The sequence below is a fragment of the Physeter macrocephalus genome, chromosome 11 (genome assembly GCF_002837175.3).
Source record: "Physeter macrocephalus isolate SW-GA chromosome 11, ASM283717v5, whole genome shotgun sequence".
Classification (NCBI taxonomy): domain Eukaryota; kingdom Metazoa; phylum Chordata; class Mammalia; order Artiodactyla; family Physeteridae; genus Physeter; species Physeter macrocephalus.
Window position 1 is genome coordinate 136,097,698 of NC_041224.1, and position 6,332 is coordinate 136,104,029.

Sequence of the window (6,332 nt, forward strand, 5' to 3'; positions counted from 1 at the left end):
GTCAGTCCCTTTTGCAAACCCCTGTATCCAGCAGGTGGGTCCACACTTACAATTGCAATGACATTAATAATAAGAGTTATGAGTAAAAGTGAGCTAAAGTATTGGCCAAGGCTTATGGATTTCATTTGAGGCTTAGCGTGGCACTTTAATTTCTCATTCAACTTTCCTTTTAGGAATTACTTTGCTAAACATATCCAGGTTGTCTTTCGTGCATAATATTACTACTTCTTGGTATTTACTGCTACTGAAAATTAACAGAAGTGACTAGCCTCAACTTTAGAAGTTAATGAGACTTAAAAGAAGCAGGATTTTTTCTTTGTCATTTATATTAAGTATATAAATTTGATTTATGAATTTGGTTAAAAAAGCTCCTTGCCTTCTGATAGCATTGCGGAACCAATCAGTGCATTCTCTGATTCGCAGAAGTGTTTCATTTCATGTATCCGTCCGGTCATTCAGTAAGTATATAAGATATATCTACTATCCAGAAACATTTTCAAGGAATTATTCAAAATCAAGATCTACTTATAAAACCTTGTTAGAAAGACAATGTTTGCACTTCACACAATGGAGCTCTGACCTATTAGAAATAAAAAGGCTTATTTTTCTCAAACTTGGTCTCAACATAGACTCCATGAAGGTTATTATAAAACTGGAGGTAAATTCTACAAGCCTTTGCATTATTTACTTTTTGATCAACATCCAAACTCTCTTCATTTCATGTAACCAGATTTTATAGACTGATCCTTAAAATTATCATAGGTAGAAACAAATTAAATTCACATTTCAAAGAAATAGTACTACACAATAAAGAGAATCTTTTGAAATGACAAAAGCAGCTGTTGGTTAGGTTTTCCTGGTATTTGTGCAATAAATTCTCAGGAATATATACTAAAACCAATGTGGATACCACATATATTCACTAAATAGGAATGAATCTACCAAATACCTATTAGTAACCAGCCATAAAAAATCTGCTGTGATGTCTTTAATCTGGAAGTGCTTATAGCTTTATGAAACATTACTTCAGACATTATTTTTAATAAATATATTTTGAAGATATGCTATGGGCATTATACTAGGCCCTGATGGTATAATTCCAAACAAAACAGACATTCTCTCTGCCTTCATAGGACTAGGAATTCTGCAGGTTGTAAGCAAAAAAAATTCTTTTTCAATTTTGCCTCCATGAAAATAACCACAAAATAACATCTTTTTTAAAGAAAGAGAACGCCACCAATAACTTTCATGCTTAGATATGCTCAATTTTGTTTCTTCAAAATGGAGACATTACTTACAGCTTTATACATGAGGTTTTCATGACACCAGAGAGATGATCCATAGGAAGAAGTCCTCACTCTTCAAACAAAGAAGTGGAACAAAACAAAACAAACAAAAAAACTTTTTCACATTTTCCTGTAGTGTAAATGACATCATCTTTAAAATTCAATCCTCCCTTACCCCTCACCTGTCTCTACTCCCTATTATGTTCCCTTGATAAATCATCCCTTGGAATGGGTTTTTTCTTTCTCAATTGTCAGGAGCATTCCTGCTGTGTCTGGGCATCAACCTCCTCATTGGTATTTCATTAATTTTATGCACTTGACCTAACTAAGAAGCCAGATTGTACTTTGAATGTATTTCAGTTAACAATTAAAATTAAATACAGCTCTAACCAGAGAAGCATAAGAATCATGTTTCTATACCATTAAAGCACCAAAGTTTCTCATTAGCATTAATGGAAATTCAGATTTTTCTTCAAATAGGAAGCAGAACAAGAAGTCCTAGGATGATAACAGTAAAGACCACAGTGCAAACTGAAGAGAGGTTGCAGACTGAATTCATACAAAGAAAGGCTGGAAAGGCCTTCAGGATCTGAGCTGGGCCTGCAGAGAATTCTAAAGGGAAAGCTTTTAATCATCCTGGCTCCCTATCACCACCACTTTGGAAGCTGGCATCACTGCTCACACCAGAGTACCTTTGAGTGAGAGGAATAAAAGGAATAAAGTTTAGGAGTCAAGATGGAAGATTAGGAGGACACAGAGTTCGCATCTCCTCACAACTAGGGCACCTACCAGGCACTGGTGGGGGACCACAGATACCTAAGGGGATGGGAGGAACCCCCGAATGACTGGGCAAGATGTGGGGGGGAGGGAGGCAGAAGGAGAAGTGGAGGCAGGACGGGACTGGGGCCCCTGAGGGTCTACTGGGGGAGAGGAGGAGTTCCCACACCCCGAGGGACCCACCCACAGTTAGGGTATCAACAGGACAGGGAGAGACCCTCGGGAGAGCGGAGGATTGAACGGGAACGTGGCCAGCGTTTCCATTGCCCGCTTGGACCCCAGAGAGCCTGCTGAGGTCCCGGGCCTGATCCTCCACCCTCTGAGGCTCCCTCCAGCTGCACTGAGCCTAAGCCCCACCCCTGCACTCCCACCCAGGGCCTTACCTCTGAACTCTGCACTCCCAGGCCCCCTCTAGCTGTGCTGCCTTTTCCAACCACAGGGGGCCTGAGCCTAGGCCCTTCCCCACCCTAAACCCCACCCTGCCTAAGCCCTGCCCCCACCTAAGCTCCAACCCCACAGCCAGGCTTTTTCTGGACTTTTTTTTTTTTAGGTTGTAGTTCTGTTTTACTTTGTTGTTATTGTTTCATTTACATTTTTATTTTTTCTAATAAATTTTTTATTTTTCTAATTTTATTTTATTTTTTATACTTTGTTATTGTTCTGCTCCTTTTGGCTTCCCCCCCCCTTTTTTTTCTGTTGTGGTTCTGTTTTACCTTGTAGTTGTTTCACTTATATTTTTATTTTTCCTAATATATTTTTTATTTTTCTAATTTTATTTTATTTTTTATTCTTTGTTATTGTACTGATCCTTTTTTTTTTCTTTTCTTTTCTTTTGCCGTGCCATGCAGCTTGTGGGATCTTGATTCCAAGGCCGGGGGTCAGGCCTGAGCTCCTGTGGTGGGAGTGTCAAGTCCAAACTGCTGAACTAACAGAGAACCTCAGACCCCAGGAAATATTAATCGGAGTAAGGTCTCCCAGAGGTCCTCACCTCGGCACCAAGACCTGGCTCTGCCCAACTGCCTGCAAACTCCAGTCTTGGACACTTCAAGCCAAACAACCAGTAAGATAGGAACACAGCCCCACCCATCAAAAAAAAAAAAAAGGAAATGACAAAAAGATATGTTACAGACAAGGGAGCAAGGTAAAAACCTACAAGACCAAATAAATGAAGAGGAAATAGGCAACCTACCTGAAAAAGAATTCAGAGTAATGATAGTAAAGATGATCCAAAATCTCAGAAATAGAATGGAGGCACAGAACAAGAAAATACAAGAAATGTTTAACAAAGACCTAGAAGAACTAAAGAACAAACAAACAGTGATGAACAGCACAATAACTGAAATGAAAAATACACTAGAAGGAATCAACAGCAGAATAACTGAGGCAAAGGACCAAATAAGTGAGCTGGAAGACAGAATGGTGGAAATAACTGCCAAGCAGTAGAATAAAGAAAAAAGAATGAAAAGAACTAAAGACAGTCTCAGAGACCTCTGAGACAATATTAAATGCACCAACATTCAAATTGTAGGGGTCCAAGAAGAGGAAGAGAAAGAGAAAGGGTCTGAGAAAATATTTGAAGAGATTATAATCGAAAACTTACCTAACATGGGAAAGGAAATAACCATCCAAGTCCAGGAAGCGTGGAGAGTCCCATACAGGATAAACCCTAGGAGAAACACAGCAAAACACATATTAATCAAACTAACAAAAATTAAGTTCAAAGAAAAAATATTAAAAGCAGCAAGCAAATAGCAACAAATAACATACAAGGGAATCCCCATTAGGTTATCAGCTGATTTTTCAGCAGAAACTCTGCAGGCCAGAAGGGAGTGGCAGGATATGTTTAACGTGATGAAAGGGAAAAACCTACAACCAAAATTACTCTACCCACACAGCAAGGATCTCATTCAGATTCCACGGAGAAATCAAAAGCTTTACAGACAAGCAAAAGCTAAGAGAATTCAGCACCACCAAACGAGATTTACAACAAATGCTAAAGGAACTTCTCTAGGTGGGAAACACAAAAGAAGAAAAAGACCCACAAAAACAAACTCAAATCAATTAAGAAAATGGTAATAGGAATCTTGAATGTAAATGGATTAAATGCTCCAACCAAAAGACACAAACTAGCTGAATGGATACAAAAACAAGACCTGTATATATGCTGTCTACAAGAGACCCAATTAAGACCTGGGACACATACAGACTGAAAGGGAGGGGATGGAAAAAGATACTCCATGCAAACGGAAATCACAAGAGAGCTGGAGTAGCAATACTCATATCAGATAAAATAGACTTTAAAATAAATAGTTACAAGATATAAGGAAGGACACTACATAATGGTCAAGGGATCAATCCAAGAAGAAAATATAACAATGATAAATATTTATGCACCCAACATAGGAGCACCTCAATACATAAGGCAAATGCTAACAGCCATAAAAAGGAAAATCTACAGTAACACAGTAAGTGTTAACTTTAACACCCCACTTACACCAATGGACAGATCATCCAAACAAAATAAAGAAACACAAGCTTTAAATGACACAATAGACCAGATAGATTTAATTGATATTTATAGGACATTCCACCTGAGAGTGGAAGAATATACTTTCTTCTCAAGTGCACACAGAACATTCTCCAGGATAGATCACATCTTGGGTCACAAATCAAGCCTTGGAGAATTTTTAAAAATTGAAATCGTATCAAGTATCTTTTCCAACAACAACACTATGAGATTAGAAATCAATTACAGGAAAAAAGCTGTAAAAAAACACAAACTCATGGAGGCTAAACAGTGTGCTGCTAAATAACCAAGAGATCACTGAAGAAATCAAAGAGAAAATTAAAAAATACCTAAAAACAAATGACAATGAAAACATGATGACCCAAAACCTATGGGAGGCAACCAAAGCAGTTCTAAGAGGGAAGTTTATAGCAATTCAATCTTACCTGAAGAAACAAGAAATATCTCAAATAAACAATCTAACCTTATACCTAAAGCAACTAGAAAAAGAAGAACAAAGAAAAGCCAAAGTTAGTAGAAGGAAAGAAGTCATAAAGATCAGAGCAGAACTAAATGAAATAGAAATGAAGAACACAACAGCAAAGATCAATAAAACTAAAAGCTGGTTCTTTGAGAAGATAAATATAATTGATAAACTTTTAGCCAGACTCATCAAGAAAAAAGGGAGAGGACTCAAGTCAGTAAAATTAGAAATGAAAAAAGAGAAATTACACCAGACACCATAGAAATACAAAGGATCATAAGACTACTACAAGCAACTCTATGCCAATAAAATGGACAACCTGGAAGAAATGGACAAATTCTTGGAAAGGTACAACTTTCTAAGACTGAACCAAGAAGAATTAGAAAATATAAATAGACCAATCACAAGTAATGAAATTGAAACAGTAATTAAAAATCTTCCAACAAGCAGAAGTCCAGGACCAAATGGCTTCACAGGTGAATCCTATCAAACATTTAGAGAAGAGCTAACACCTATCCTTCTCAAATTCTTCCAAAAAATTGCAGAGGGAGGAACACTCCCATACTCGTTCAACGAGACCACCATCACCCTGATCCCCAAACCAGACAAATATATCACAAAAAAAGAAAATTACAGACCAATATCACTGATGAACATAGACAGAAAAATCCTCAACAAAATACTAGCAAACAGAATCCAACAACACATTAAAAAGATCATACACCATGATTTATCCCAGGGATACAAGGATTCTTCAATATATGCAAACCAATCAATGTGACATACCATATTAACAAAATAAAGAATAAAAACCATATGATCATCTCAATAGATACAGAAAAAGCTATCAACAAAATTCACCACCCATTTTTGATAAAAACTCTCCAGAAAGTGGGCACAGAGGGAACCTACCTCAACATAATAAGGGCCATATGCGACAAACCCACAGCAAACATCATTCTCAAAGGTGAAAAACTGAAAGCATTTCCTCTAAGATCACGAACAAGACAAGGATGTCCACTCTCAACATAGTACTGGAAGTCCTAGACACGCACCTATGGTCACCTAATCGATGACAGAGGAGGCAAGAATATACAATGGAGAAAAGACAGCCTCTTCAATAAGTGGTGCTGGGAAAACTGGACAACTACAAGTAAAAGAATGAAATTAAAACACTACCTAACACCATACACAAAAATAAACTCAAAATGGATTAAAGACCTAAATGTAAGACCAGACACTATAAAAGTCTTAGAGGAAAACATAGGAAAAACACTCT